This window comes from Saccopteryx leptura, chromosome 5, assembly GCF_036850995.1.
Source record: "Saccopteryx leptura isolate mSacLep1 chromosome 5, mSacLep1_pri_phased_curated, whole genome shotgun sequence".
NCBI lineage: Eukaryota > Metazoa > Chordata > Mammalia > Chiroptera > Emballonuridae > Saccopteryx > Saccopteryx leptura.
In genome coordinates this window covers 215090998-215106504 of record NC_089507.1, presented here as the reverse complement: position 1 = coordinate 215106504, position 15507 = coordinate 215090998, and the positions used below count along the sequence as shown (strand labels likewise).

Sequence of the window (15507 nt, the reverse complement as noted above, 5' to 3'; positions counted from 1 at the left end):
TTTTTTAACCAGTGTCACTCTAATAAATTCAATTTATAAAGGATTCCTTATCTAATGGGCTTATGCAGTTGCCTGAGACTACATTTCCCAGCGGCCTTATGGGCAGGTTGTTCGCTCTTCCCTCATCCTGACTTCCGGCGTTCTACGAGCTCTCGGGCCAATCGGGAGGCGGGATTGCTAGGTCCCTGTAGTCTGATTGGTGCATTCGACCGGGAGCCTGGGTTCAAATTTTCAACGGTACTAAATGAGTCGCTCGGCGGTTCCTGCCGGCTGGACGCTGTTACTGCTGAGACGCGGTGAGCTCTAGGGAGAAGAGGGGAGCAGCTGGGGCACGATGGGGACTCTCCCCTAGATTTTCCAGGGGCTGGCGGTCGCCTCCAAGCTCCCAGTTCGGTCCGCGAGGCCCGGGCTTCGGAAGCTTTTGATTCGGGGCGCCTTCCCGGCCGGGGCGGAACGGGAGCCGGGCTTCCGGCCGCCCTTCTCTTGGTCACAGGCTGGTCCCGAGAAGTCCGTCTGGGCCGAGTCTGGAGGGCGGTATCTGCAGGTAGAGGTTGAAGCCGGCCGTGGGGCAGAGGGGGAAGGTAGTTGCGAGAAGCTGTAGGCTGAGTCCACGGTCACCACGGTTGTCATGACCACGCCCGGAGGAAATAAGCATTTGCTGGGCTGAGCCCTCCGCGTGCGCTTTTCTCATTGAGTGTTCGCGTCCAGCCGAGGCAGTAGGTGCTGTTCTTAAGCCCCACTTTCTAGAGGAGGAAACTGAGGCTCACGGTCTAGATAAACGTGGAGAAAGGGGTGAAACAGCAGCCCCGCCCTCCAGGAGAGTGGCATTGGGTGGAGCCAAACAGACGTGATCCGAAACAACAACAACTACTGCGTTTCAGAGCTATTGTGCGAGATAGAGACATGAGGTGGGGTGAGGGCGTACAGGAGGGAAAGTTGAATTCCGCGTGGAGTTCTGTGTTTTCTATTTGGGATTTTCCATGAATTGTTTTATCCGTATTTGCCCAGCGCTCCCTGCCCCTTGTATAGGTAGCTTGTCCTAGAACACTGATAGCTAGGAGAAGGAAGAAGCGTGAACCAGGCTCTATAATGCAGGATTGGTTTGCCCCCTTTTTCTTGATATGTGGTTTCTTCTTACATACAGTTTTTTAGTAACGGAGTACCAAGAACTCCCCCCCTCCCCCAATCAGCCCTGCTTAAGACAAGACGCATCCCAGCGCTCTACTGACTTAGCTTTAAGGCCATTGCTTGGTGTACTCGCTGGCTCAGCCTTACCTTGTCTCATCAGATGTCAAAAATGGAACTATTTACTGTTATAATAAGGATATTTTGTGTTGTGGCTTCCGTGTTTCACTCTCCTGGTTAAGCTACCCCTATATCATCACCCTTGCTGGTGTAGGAATAGCACTGTTGAGTGGGTCAGCTCAGTATTCAGTTGTCACTTGTGGGATCAAAATGACTGTAGTTCCCAGCTCATCTAGCTAATTAATTGACCTTTGAAGGTACTGTATGCTCCGGATGGTGGTGGACGCTGTAGAAATACCTACGTGGTGTGAGGTACTCAAAGAGTTTTCTGGTGCTTGAGGACAAAAGACTGAAACACATTGACAAGTGATAACCAGAGCAGGTTAAGGCATCATCTGAGTGCTCTGTTGTTTTGCATTTTAAGTGGCCTGGCAATTAGAGGTGAGGGAGATCAGTGAAGTCTAAAAATAGAGAGGGGGCTGACCAGGTGGTGGCTCAGTGGATAGAGCATCGAACTGGGACGCGAGGAACCAGGTTCGAAACCCCGAGGTCGCCGGCTTGAGCAAGGGGTCAGTCAGTCTGCTGGAGCCTCTTGGGTCAAGGCACATATGAGACAGCAGTCAATGAACAACTAAGGTGCTACAACGAAGAGTTGATGCTTCTCATCTCTCTCCCTGTCTGTCCTTCTCTCTAACTCTCTCTGTCACCCCCCCCCCAAAAAAAAATAGATGGGTGGCCTTGTGAAGCAGGTGGGACTCCCACTGACTCTTGCTAAGCCAAGTTTGTGAGACAGGAACTAGCATAGTCTTGGTCAGGGGTCCCCAAACTACGGCCCGCGGGCGCATGCGGCCCCCTGAGGCCATTTATCCGGCCCCCACCGCACTTCTGGAAGGGGCACCTCTTTCATTGGTCAGTGAGAGGAGCATAGTTCCCATCGAAATACTGGTTAGTTTGTTGATTTAAATTTACTTGTTCTTTATTTTAAATATTGTATTTGTTCCCGTTTTGTTTTTTTACTTTAAAATAAAATATGTGCAGTGTGCATAGGGATTTGTTCATAGTTTTTTTATAGTCCGGCCCTCCAGTGGTCTGAGGGACAGTGAACTGGCCCCTGTGTAAAAAGTTTGGGGACCCCTGGTCTTGGTAGTCTTGGTACATAGAAATCACCCACCTAATATCTGTTGAATTGGATAGGCAGGAGGGCATTATCTAAATTGACTACAAAATTGCAGGTATAAAAAGTTGGACTTATTCAGCTACGTTGGTAAATTTGTTTAAACTTTCAAATTATATAAACAAAAGAGGGTTACTTTAGCTGGCCTTATGTTTAAGTCTGTGTATTTTAACCCTAAAGTTAATTCATTCATCCTACAGTTGCTATTAAGCTTCTCCAGGAGATGGGATTAGACCTGCGGTTCTCAACCTGTGAGTCACGACCCCGGCGGGGTCGCCTAAAGCCATCAGAAAATACATAATGCATATCAGATATTTACATTCCAAATCATAACTGTAGCAAAATTACAGTTATGAAGTAGCCACTAAAATTATTTTTTGGTTTGGGGTCACCACAACATGAGGAACTGTATTGCGGGGTCACGGCATTAGAAAGGTTGAGAACCACTGGTTTAGAGGTTCAGAGTTGTTTATTTATTTTTTCATTAACTGATAATTATCATTTTTGTTTTATATTTTTAATATTTATGGTTCCCAAAATTCTTCTATATCCCCTATATTTTTTTTTCTACCGCCTTTTCTGGGTCTCTTCCCTAATTCTTTTTGAATTGCTGGGGAAGAAACGAGGAGAGACTCAGATACCCCTTGGCAAGCTTAATTTTCTTTGCCACAAGGAGCTTGAACAGCCCAAGCAATCCTCTGAATAGATTTCGTGTTTAGACAGGGACAGAGAGATTAGTGGCCCAAGGTACTCTGTGGCAAAGGTATAGATAACTTTTTGTCTGTTTGCATAGATGCACTTGATTAGGGGAAGTTTAAAGATTAGTGAGAAAGGCATAAAATTATATGTAGGAGCTTACTTTGGAAAATTAAAAAAAAATACTATTTCTGCTTTTTAAAATAAAAAAAAACTTTTAAATAATTGAGAGAGAGAGAGAGAGAGAGAGAGAGATAGGGGAACATCGATTTGTTTTTCCACTTATTATGCATTCATTGGTTGATTCTTATATCTGCCCTGACCAGGGATTGAACCTGCAACCTTGACATAACTGGACAGTGATCTAACAAACTGAACACCTGGCCAGGGCTGTTAGTAAAAGTTTTTTCTTTTTTAGATAGAGAAGCAGGAAGGGAGAGAGATGAGAAGCATCAACTGGTAGTTGCGCCACTTAGTTGTTCATTGATTGCTTCTCATATGTGCCTTGACGGGTGGGGGGGGGGGAGGACAGCCTCAAACCAAGCCAGTGACCCCTTGCTCAAGCTAGTGACCTTTGGGCTCAAGTCAGTGACCATGGAATCATGCCGATGATCCTGTGCTCAAGCTGGCGACTTCAGGGTTTCAAACCTGGGATTTCAAGATCCCAGGTCGACGTTCTTATCTGCTGCACCACCACCAGTCAGGCAAGCTTTTTCATATTTTAAGTGTGCCTACTATTTGACCTGTTTGAATAAGATAGATGTGTGCCACTCCTCTGTGTCAGAGTTACTGAATTGTAGGTTTTGGCAAGTTTTCTTTAAAATAGGAATAGGTATAGGTAATATGAAAGACAACAGGAGACAGCAGAAATACCCTTAAAAAATTTAAGAATTCTCACACTGATGAAACAAGTCTGTTATAAGAAGTTTGGCATTTGAGGAGGTCCATGATATTTAGACCTTAACTGTTAGGAAACTTGGTTTTGAGAGGGGTATCTTTGGTCTCATAGCTCCTTCCTATTCTCTGTTAATTTTTTTTTAAACACAATTTTTTTGTGTAGATTTTATTTATTCATTTTTAGAAAGAGAGACAAAGAAGCGGGGAGAAGCTGGAAGCATCAACTCCCATATGTGTCTTGACCAGGCAAGACCAGGGTTTTGAACCAGCAACCTCAGCGTTCCAGGTTGATGCTTTATCCACTGCGCCACCACAGGTCGGGCCAATCTTTTTTTTTTTTTACACAGGGACAGAGAGTCAGAGAGAGGGATAGATAGGGACAGACAGACAGGAACAGAGAGAGGTGAGAAGCATCAATCATTAGTTTTTCGTTGCGACACCTTAGTTGTTCATTGATTGCTTTCTCATATGTGCCTTGACCACGGGCCTTCAGCAGACTGAGTAACCCCTTGCTCGAGCCAGCGATCTTGGGCTCTAGCTGGTGAGGTTTTTTTTTGCTCAAACCAGATGAGCCCGTGTTCAAGCTGGCAACCTCGGGGTCTCGAACCTGGGTCCTCGGCATCCCAGTCCGAGGGTCTATCCACTACGCCACCGCCTGGTCAGGCTAGGCCAATCTTTTTTTTTTTTTTTTTTGTATTTTTCCGAAGCTGGAAACGGGGAGAGACAGTCAGACAGATTCCCGCATGTGCCCTACCGGGATCCACCCGGCACACCCACCAGGGGGCGACGCTCTGCCCACCAGGGGGCGATGCTCTGCCCCTCCGGGGGGGGGGGGGGTCGCTCTGTTGCGACCAGAGCCACTCTAGCGCCTGGGGCAGAGGCCAAGGAGCCATCCCCAGCGCCCGGGCCATCTTTGCTCCAATGGAGCCTCGCTGTGGGAGGGGAAGAGAGAGACAGAGAGGAAGGAGAGGGGGAGGGGTGGAGAAGCAGATGGGCGCCTCTCCTGTGTGCCCTGGCCGGGAATCGAACCCGGGACCCCTTGCACGCCAGGCCGACGCTCTACCACTGAGCCAACCGGCCAGGGCCAGGCCAATCTTTTTTTACTCTAGAGAAGTTGAACCTATTTCATCACCTTTCTGCTTCCAGGTTCTTTAATTTTTTATTTTTTTTATTTTTTATTTTTTTTACAGAGACAGAGTGAGAGTCAGAGAGAGGGACAGACAGGGACAGACAGACAGGAATGGAGAGATGAGAAGCATCAATCATCAGTTTTTCATTGGAGCACTTTAGTTCATTGATTGCTTTCTCATATGTGCCTTGACCATGGGCCTTCAGCAGACCGAGTAACCCCTGCCAGAGCCAGCAACCTTGGGTCCAAGCTGATGAGCTTTGCTCAGACCAGATGAGCCCATGTTCAAGCTGGTGACCTCGAGGTCTCGAACCTGGGTCCTCCACATCCCAGTCCAACGCTCTATCCACTGCGCCACCGCCTGGTCAGGCTGCTTCCAGGTCCTTGACAAGAAATACGACTTCAAGATTTCAGAAGAGGGGTGAAAATATATTATAATTTTGATTGGACTGACGATTAAACCACAGGTAAGGTATGTCCACAATGAATTACAGTATGAAAAAATAAGGAGAATATTAATATATTAGCTTCAAAAGTGTTTAGGGAGCATATTCTCAACTCTTTGAGATTTTTTTCTTCCTAGCAATGATCAGTTTGGCTCAGATAAACTCATACCAATTTGTACAGGTTTGGACATTTCTTACGTTGACATTTCTGTGTACTGTCAGTGTAAACTGTGATCTCTTTTGTACCCACTAATATAAAAGAAGTATGTGTCTATTCGTCTTTACTTTCCATCCAATTTCTGTGCTTTGCTTTTCTCTGCCTTCCTAATCTGCCACCAGATTTCATGTTACTCCCTGTGTCTTCTTTGATTCTGATTTATAAAATAAGTGGTGAAACTACCGTTTTGGGGAACATTTTCTCAATCTTTTGAAATTTTGCTTCCTGTCAATTGTCAGTTTGGATCAAATAAACTCATACAAGTTAAAGTGTTTAGATGAGTTTAATGTATCTTTATAAAATAACATTTTGGAAGAAAATTTATTTAATATTGCAAAAGCAAAAGAAAGCAATGTAACCTATTAGTCCGCCTATCATAAACTATGGTGAACATTTTGATAGATTTCTATCCATTGGTTAAAAAAAATCATGCATTGAAAACCTTTGTTTTTTTCCTCACTTAATAGTTGTGAACATTTTTTCATGCCATTAAGATTTCGTAGAACAGTTTGACCAGGCGGTGGCACAATGGACTGAGCATCGGACTGGGATGTGGAGGACCCGGGTTTGAAATCCCTAGGTCACCGGCATGAGCGTGGGCTCATCTGGTTTGAGCAAGGCTTGCTAGCTTTAGCCCAAGGTCACTGGCTTGAGCAAGGGGTCACTAGCTCTGCTGTAGCCTCCCCCTCCTGATCAAGGCACATATGAGAAAGCAATCAATGAACAACTAAGGTGCTGCAACAAATAATTGATGCTTCTCATCTCTCTCTCATCCTGTCTGTCCCCATCTGTTCCTTTCTCTGTCTCTCTCTGTCACAAAAAAATAATAAAAAAAGATTTTGTGGAACATAATTTTAATGGTTATGTGATATTCCATTATATTTTTCTACTGGGTAGTATTTTACCCAGTGAAATCATTGGTCAAAAAGAATGCATATTTTTAAGACCTTGGTACGTAACACCAAATTCCTCATAGGAAAATTATGCTGATTTACGTACCCACTGACAGTGCATATTCACACAGGCACACATTTATATTTTACAAAAATATGTAATACGTTTGCATTGTGCAGAGATTTAGAGTAGTCTTCCATCCCTGTCAGTATGGGCCTACTCTCTGCCACCCTATAGATAATCACTTTAGGTTCTTGGATGTATGTGTGTGTCTACTTCCCTATGTAACTCTATAAGACTGAGTGATTGAGCGTTGCTGAGGATTGTAACCTACAAAGATATGTGTCATTTTTTGGCCTAAGGGTCAATGACATCGTTGATTTCTATCCAGGTCCTCTTAGTCATATAAGGGTGGGTTATAATTTATAGAGTCTATGGATAAATTCAGTAAAGCAGAACTGAGTTTGTAATTCTTCCAGAGGGATTGATTCTCTCCCAAACTTGAAACTGACAAGTTTGGGAGAGAAATGATAGAAAAATATATTTGCTTAAGGTTTCTGGACAGTGATGAATTAGAACAGTGGTAGTCAACCTGGTCCGCCCATCTTTCATGGTGGGCGGTAGCGCAGCAACCAAAGCATAAATAAAAAGATAGATTTAGCTATAGTAAGTTGTTTTATAAAGATTTATTCTGCCAAACTTAGCGAAAATCCAACATAAAGTACTTGGTAAGTAATTATTATTATATGCTTTAACTTGCTGTAACTCTACTTTATAAATCACCATTACTGTGGAACTGGTGGGCGGTTAGAAAATTTTACTACTAACAGAGATACAAAAGTGGGCGGTAGGTATATAAAGGTTGACTACTCCTGGGTTAGAACAGTGTCCATGTGTCCTGTGCTGACTCCTCAGTGCTTGGACTTTGAGGGATTTTAAATTGACCCAATTTTGGAAGCTTCATAGATCTGTTTCTGTAAACAGATCCGATTTCAACGCAGAAGTTAACAAACATAAGTGTGGAAACGGGGGAAGTCCATTGACTTCCTTCAGACTTAGTTTGTTACTTAGATTAAGAATTAAAGTTGCATGCTGGGTTACGTTGCCATTTACTGACTCCTGCAGATCGCTTTTGTACAAAAAAAAAGAAAAAGAAAGAGCAGGTGCTCTCTCCCTGGGTACAATGAAAATAACACTGTTTAGCTTGTGGTACTGTAACAGGATCTCTTATCTCTTGTGAAAGTAGGAGAGGGTGTCCCCGGGAAATGGCACTACCTGGGATGGGACCATCTTAACTAACTACACTTCCAGTGAAGTCTTGAGTTGCTCTGTTTACTCTTTGGACATTGTCAATCGTTTAACTCATGATTTTTCCTGCAGTGGAAACAGGCAGGACGCAGCTCGAAAGTCGGATAGTGGGGTTCTCAACTGGGAGCACCTATCACACCAAAGTCTGTTTTGCTTGGAAGCTGCTAGTCCACTGTTTCAGCCTTGCTTAGAAGGCACCCTCTGCCACTTCCCCTACCTGCTTTGAACCTGCACCCTTGATTTATAGAGCTTGTCAGGGCTAGTTATTTTTGGTTTGAGCGTGAAGAGAGACGGGAGGTGATAGAGGTTAATTTCAGGTGACTGTGGAAACAGGTCACATGCCTCTTCTGCAGTCTTCCTCAGCCTTCTCTATTTATCTCTTCCCTAGACAAAGTCCACGTCCGTCCTCCGCTAATAGAACTCTGCGTCTGTCTGTATCCTGTAGGTCTCACTGCCTCCAGGAAGCCTGCGCTGACCCCCTTCACGCTGTCCCCTTGCTCTGCTCTTCCAGTCGATCCCTAGTCGTCCTTGGTCATCCCCCGTTATCGCAAGGATCACCCTGTCTCATCAGTGTATTCTCCATTTAACTGTGAGTTCCTTATGGGAGAGGATTTTATAAATACCTTTTCTGGCCTGACCAGGCGGTGGCGCAGTGGATAGAGCGTCGGACTGGGATGCGGAGGACCCAGGTTCGAGACCCCGAGGCCGCCAGCTTGAGTGTGGGCTCATCTGGTTTGAGCAAAAAGCTCACCAGCTTGGACCCAAGGTCGCTGGCTCGAGCAAGGGGTTACTCGATCTGCTGTAGCCCCATGGTCAAGGCACATATGAGAAAGCAATCAATGAACAACTAAGGTGTCACAACGAAAAACTGATGATTGATACTTCTCATGTTTCTCTGTTCCCGTCTGTCTGTCCCTATCTATCCCTCTCTCTAACTCTCTCTCTGTCTCTGTAAAAATAAAAAAATAAAAAAAAAACCCTTTTCTGTCTTTGTCTTTTGGAAACAAAAATAAGCCATATGGTATGATGGATGGCACTTGATACACAGTTTTTAAAAGGAAACGAGTTCACAACTTATGGGGGGGGGGCTTATTTCCCTACATCTATTGTAGACTTACTGGTCAGCAAGAGCTATTTTTTTTTCACTTACAATGTTTCTAGATTTGGAAGAGCCTGCAGCTCTGATGGATTTAGATAATTTTGAAATGTGATGCTGATTCTCTCGCTTGGCAGAATAATTTGTTTGGGGGAATGTGGTTGACGCATGTGCCTTTTTTTTTTTTTTTTTTTAAGTGAGACCTGTTGACAGAAACTCAATCTTGATTAAGGGGTGCAGGAAGGCGTCCAGTTCCCACAACGCGTGAGGTTCTCTCGTTTGAGCAGTTGGCTTTAGTCCGGGCCTGCTCCATTTCCCCTAGGCCTTGTGTGCGCTGTAATTTTTGAAGGTTTTACGTCCTAATATTTATTATTTACGGAGAGGCAGTGCGGTGAAACTGGCAGAACCCTGAAGTTACTATCACCCTTCATTGAGGAGAGGCAGACTTCTCAATGCAGATGCATTTGTTCCCTTCTTTGGTGGGTGCAGGGATTGTCTCCTGAGTGGGCCTTGCTACACCAAAGGATAGCTCAAAAGAAGCTTTTTTAAAAGGAGGTCATGTTAAAATTAGTAATTTGGTTTTAAAATTTTACCTAAATAAAGATTAGGTGTATGTAGGTTTGAGTACTTTTAACCCCCACCAATTAAATGCCATCTGAGACCTCACAGGACATTCCTCTTCTGATGTTTGAATACCCTCTTCATAGTCTCTTGTATTCTAGAATATCCACGGAGAGGTTCATGCTCACCTCCGTCTTACATCTGGCAAAAACTTTATATACAAGAGTACAACTTAGAAGTTAAGGGGTGATGTTTTACTTTATAGGAAGAGTCAGCTTAGAGCATTTCTGGTGTAATTATCAACTTTTAAATTTTTTTAGATTTTATTTATTCATTTTAGAGAGGAGACAGAGAGAGAGAAAGGGGGAGGAGCAAGAAGCATCAACTCCCATATGTGCTTTGACTAGGCAAGTGTGGGGTTTTGAACCAGCGACCTCAGCATTCCAGGTTGATGCTTTACCCATTGTGCCCCCACAGGTCAAGCCATTTCTGGTGTAATTAGAACAAGGTTTTTCATTTGCCAGTGTTCTTTATGAACAACTTGTCAGGGAGTGTTTAGTCTTTGTTTAGAGTAGAATTTATTTCTTGCCTAATAGATTACTAAGATTTGGTTACCGACCTCATTTCTGAAGGAATATTTATAGGAAAACCCTGTATGTTATAATGTTTCCAGATTTTGAAATCCTGTGGACCTGGTCCTAAAACTTAACACAGCTGTGCTAGTTGGTAATTGGAGCAGCTTAACTTCCCTGAGTCAGTTTCCTTATTTGTAAGAGGGTGGTGATGATGATATCTATTATTTCTATAGTTAATTCCTTTTTTTTTCTACTTTATAAATTTTTTTAAATTACTTTTTTTTTGCCTTTTTTTTCATTTTTGTGTAAATTCACTTTAAATGAGATGATTTATATGACGTGCTTGGCCTGTATTTATTATTACTTATATATAGTTTTGTCTCTGGCTCTTTGACGTCTGATGTTGATCTGTACAAATACCTACTTTTAGATAATCTGAGAGGCAGTGGGTGGTGCAGGAGCTAAGTGTGTGCCCTGTAGGACCTGCTCTACTGCTTACTGTGTTCTGAAGTGAGCACATAGTAAGTATCTCGCTGCCTCAGTTTCTACTTCTGCTTCACAGGGAAATTGTGAGGATTTAGTGACCTAATGAAAACATGGCCAGCAGTGCCTGGCGTGTTGTCAGTACTCAGTAATTAATAGCTGTTATTATTTTTACCTTTTTCCAAGCTTACATACCTTTTTATTAACTCACTACCCAGGAACATTTTATTTTTATACAGAAACATTACAGGAGATAGAGAATGTGTAACATTTGGATATGTAAAAGTTAGTGGCCAGTTTATACACCAGGTAAATGGGAAGCATTATTTCCAAAAATCAAGAGTTTTAATAGTTATTTCTGGATTTAATAATATTTAATCAGCCTGACCAGGCCGTGTCGCAGTTGATAAGAGTGTCAGACTGGGACGCAGAGGACCTAGGTTCGAAACCCGATGTCGCCAGCTTGAGTGTGAGGTCGCTGGCTTGAGCATGGGATCATAGACATGACCCCATAATCACTGGCTTGAGCCCAAGGTTGCTGGCTTGAGCAAGGTGTCACTCAGTCTGCTGTAGCCCCCAGTCAAGGCACATATGAAAAAGTAATCATTGAATAACTAAGGAGCCTCAATGAAGAATTGATGCTTCTCATCTCTCTCCCTTAGTGTTTGTCCCTCTCTCTGTCTGTCTGTCTGTCTCTCTCTATCACACACACAAAAAATATTTAATCAAAATTCCGGAAAGCCCTATAATCATAGATTTAGGGGGAAATACTGCTTAACCACTTCTTTAAACTGAAAAGGTATGCATTTATATAATAAAACATTACAGTATGAAAGCTCTTATAACAAAATCTTCTGAACTAGAACTCACAGCTCTTTCCAGACCAAACACTGTTAGCGTTTTTGAATCTCCTTCCACAGTAGTTTATGTACAAAGGAATAAATGAGTGTATGTTATCCTTTTCTCTCTTTTTTAACATGAATGGGAGCACATACGTCTGCATTTTGCTTTTCTCATTTAATCGCTCTTTGAGCTCATTTTGCACGTGTAATTGTATGTAAAGTTACCTAATACTAAAGTTAATTAATATTTTATTATGCATTTGTTCCATAATTTATTCAACAGATCTCTTATTGGTAGAATTTGGGTATTTAGCTTTTATGCACAATTTTACAGTGAACTTTCTCATACAGATATGCATAAATAAATATTTGCAAGATAGATTTTTATGTTTAAGATCTCTGAAAAAGCCCTGGCCGGTTGGCTCAGCGGTAGAGCGTCGACCTAGCGTGCGGAGGACCCGGGTTCGATTCCCGGCCAGGGCACACAGGAGAAGCACCCATTTGCTTCTCCACCCCTCCGCCGCGCTTTCCTCTCTGTCTCTTCCCCTCCCGCAGCCAAGGCTCCATTGGAGCAAAGATGGCCCGGGCGCTGGGGTTGGCTCCTTGGCCTCTGCCCCAGGCGGTGGAGTGGCTCTGGTCGCAATATGGCGACGCCCAGGATGGGCAGAGCATCGCCCCCTGGTGGGCAGAGCGTCGCCCCTGGTGGGCGTGCCGGGTAGATCCCGGTCGGGCGCATGCGGGAGTCTGTCTGACTGTCTCTCCCTGTTTCCAGCTTCAGAAAAATGAAAAAAAAAAAAAAAAAGATCTCTGAAAAAGAAATATGCAAATTGCCCTTAAGGAGGCTAGCAGTGTAGCTTCATAACTGCCCCCCCAAAAAAATAAAAAGAAAATGGGGTGAGGGGTTCCGTTTGAACACTCTCCAGGTGGTTTTCAGCTACATGCGTTGGTGGGGTCATGTCTTTTAGGAGGCTGAGTGGGGCTGCTGTTAATTCCATTCCTGTCCCTTCCCTCCCCCGGCTCTAGCTGCCTTCGTTCCATTCCTGCCTGGGAAGTGTTCCCAGTGACCTGAGTTAGGCATTAAGATCATGGGAATCCAAGATTTTCTCATGTCTTCCAGCATGTTTGTTCACAAGAACAGGAAAACTTCCTCCCTGTAGAAGCGGGATTTAACCACTGTCAGGCACTGGAGAATCTTTCAGGGAGGGACCTTTGAACAGAAGTGTGGTCCAGGAGGGGAAAGGTAACAGCCGGTCAGGGGCAGTGCTGATATCTTGTGGCGGTATGCTGCTTAGCCCTTGAAGTGCCTCCTTGTTTGTTTATGGGAAGTAGGTAGGCAGAAAGGTAGAGTGATGTGCCCATTGCCATATGCATCTAGTAAATGCCAGAGACAGGGCTAGAATTCTGGACGTCTGTGCTTATTGGGACAATTCTTGGCTATAAGTGACAGAAAATGTAACTATATTAGCTTATACAAAAAAAGCATTACTGCCTGACCAGGCGGTAGCACAGTGGATAGAGCGTCGGACTGAGGTGCCAAGGACCCAGGTTCGAGACCCTGAGGTCGCCAGCTTGAATGTGAGCTCATCTGGTTTGAGCAAAGCTCACCAGCTTGGGCCCAAGGTTGCTGGCTCGAGCAAGGGGTTACTCGGTCTGCTGAAGGCCCGCAGTCAAGGCACATATGAGAAATCAATCGATGAACAACTAAGGTGTCGCACAAAAAACTAATGATTGATGCTTCTCATCTCTCTCTGTTCCTGTTTGTCTGTCCCTATCTATCCCTCTCTCTGACTCTCTGTCTCTGTAAAAAACAACAACGCATTACTATCTAGAGGTGGGTGGTTGCTAATATATATATATTTTTTTCTTTTTAAGTGAAAGGAGGGGAGATAGACAGACTCCTGTTTGCACCCCGACTGGGGTCTGCCTGGCAACCCCTATCTGGGGGCCAATGCTCAGACCAACCAAGCCCCTGGCTGCAGGAAGGGAAGAGAGAGAGAGAAGGGGGAGAGGGAGGGGAAGAGAAGCAGATGGTCACTTCTCATGTGTGCCCAGTCTGGGGATTGAACCTAGGTTGTCCGCAGGCTGAGCTGGCACTCTATCCACTGAGACAACTGGCCAAGGTATAATTTTTTAAAATTATTTTAATTATTCATTTTAGAGGAGAGAGAGAGAAAGAAGGGGGAGGAGCAGGAAGCCCAGGGTTTTTTTTTCTTCTTTTTTTTTCTTTTTCTGAAGCTGGAAACGGGGAGAGACAGACAGACTCCCGCATGCGCCCGACCGGGATCCACCCGGCACGCCCACCAGGGGGCAACGCTCTGCCCACCAGGGGGCGATACTCTGCCCCTCTGGGGCGTCGCTCTGTTGCGACCAGAGCCACTCTAGCGCCTGGGGCAGAGGTCAAGGAGCCATCCCCAGCGCCCGGGCCATCTTTGCTCCAATGGAGCCTTGGCTGCGGGAGGGGAGAGAGAGACAGAGAGGAAGGAGAGGGGGAGGGGTGGAGAAGCAAATGGGCGCTTTTCCTGTGTGCCCTGGCCGGGAATCGAACCCAGGACTTCTGCACGCCAGGCCGACGCTCTACCACTGAGCCAACCGGCCAGGGCTAAGCCCAGGGTTTTGAACTGGCAACCTCAGTGTTCCAGGTCGACGCTTTATCCACTGCACCACCACAGATCAGGCAAGGGTATAATTTTTAATGATCTTGTATTTTTATAATACAATAAGGACTTAAAGAAAGATACTTAATTTAATAAACATGTTCACCAAGTGGTTCCTGCTATCTCCTTCTCTTCCAAGACATGGAATACCTCAAGTATGTGCTGTTTCCGGGAGGAAGACAAACGGCTCATTGGGCTTCATAGAAAATTCCTTGCCAGTGAGTGTAGCCTTTACGCTATTTTTTAGTCTACTTTCAATTCTTTTTTTTTTTAAACTTTATTGATTTTACAGAGAGAGGGCCCTGGCCGGTTGGCTCAGTGGTAGAGCATTGGCCTGGCGTGCGGAAGTCCCGGGTTCGATTTCTGGCCAGGGCACACAGGAGAGGCGCCCATCTGCTTCTCCACCCCTCCCCCTCTCCTTCCTCTCTGTCTCTCTCTTCCCCTCCCGCAGCCAAGGCTCCATTGGAGCAAAAGATGGCCCGGGCGCTGGGGATGGCTCCTTGGCCTCTGCCCCAGGCACTAGAGTGGCTCTGGTCTCGACAGAGCGATGCCCCGGATGGGCAGAGCATCGTCCCCTGGTGGGCATGCCGGGTGGATCCCGGTCGGGCGCATGCGGGAGTCTGTCTAACTGTGTCCCCGTTTCCAGCTTCAGAAAGATTAAAAAAAAAACAAAAAACAAAAAACAGAGAGAGGAGGGTAGGGAGTGAGAAGTTCCAGCTCCTAGTTACTTCAATTTAGTTGTTCATTGCTTGCTTGTCACATGTGCCTTGACCCAGTAAGCCTAGGGTTTTGAACTGGTGACCTCAGCATTCCAGGTCGTTGCTCTATCCACTGCGCCCCCACCGGCCAGGCCCAGCTATATATTTTCTTACCCATACAGGCCTGGAGTGGGGGCTGACCTGAAACCTACACAGGTTTCCACAGGGCAGGGCCGAGAACTTGGTACATAGGAGTAGGATGGGCCTTTGCCTTTGACTTGCTTCTTCTACTTAGTTGGCTGTTGTGCCTTTTATATTTATTAAAGTTCTTTTCTTCATGCCCAGGAACAATATTTTCATGAAAATAAGGAAAGAAAACCTATACTTGGCAAAACTGCATTGAGCTCTTACAAGGTGCTATTCTAGGCACCTTGATGGCGGAGATACACACAACAAATGAGTAATCTCCATCTTTGTCTCCAGGAATGTAAATAACTACAGGTTGGCTGGTTATTTAATGTAAAATTGCATGGTGAAGGAAGCCCTGTGGCCCTGGAGAGCAGCAGTTATGTATGATTGGTAGAAACTGGGA

General features: G+C 45.0%; 1 protein-coding gene across 7 annotated transcripts in view; it reads left to right on the top strand.

The window, feature by feature from the left end:
- The first annotated feature begins 216 nt into the window (after positions 1 to 216).
- The window catches only part of TPX2 (TPX2 microtubule nucleation factor), a 45315-nt gene continuing 30024 nt past the window's right edge, over positions 217 to 15507 (top strand). For 3 of the 7 annotated variants that reach the window (XM_066384111.1, XM_066384113.1, XM_066384106.1), the window contains exon 1: positions 217 to 296. The gene's annotated coding sequence lies outside the window, so the exon portion shown is untranslated. Of the gene's footprint in view, positions 297 to 482; positions 545 to 8485; positions 8596 to 14416; positions 14436 to 15507 lie in introns of those variants that run through there. The other 4 variants (XM_066384108.1, XM_066384107.1, XM_066384109.1 and 1 more) reach the window with 4 other exon arrangements.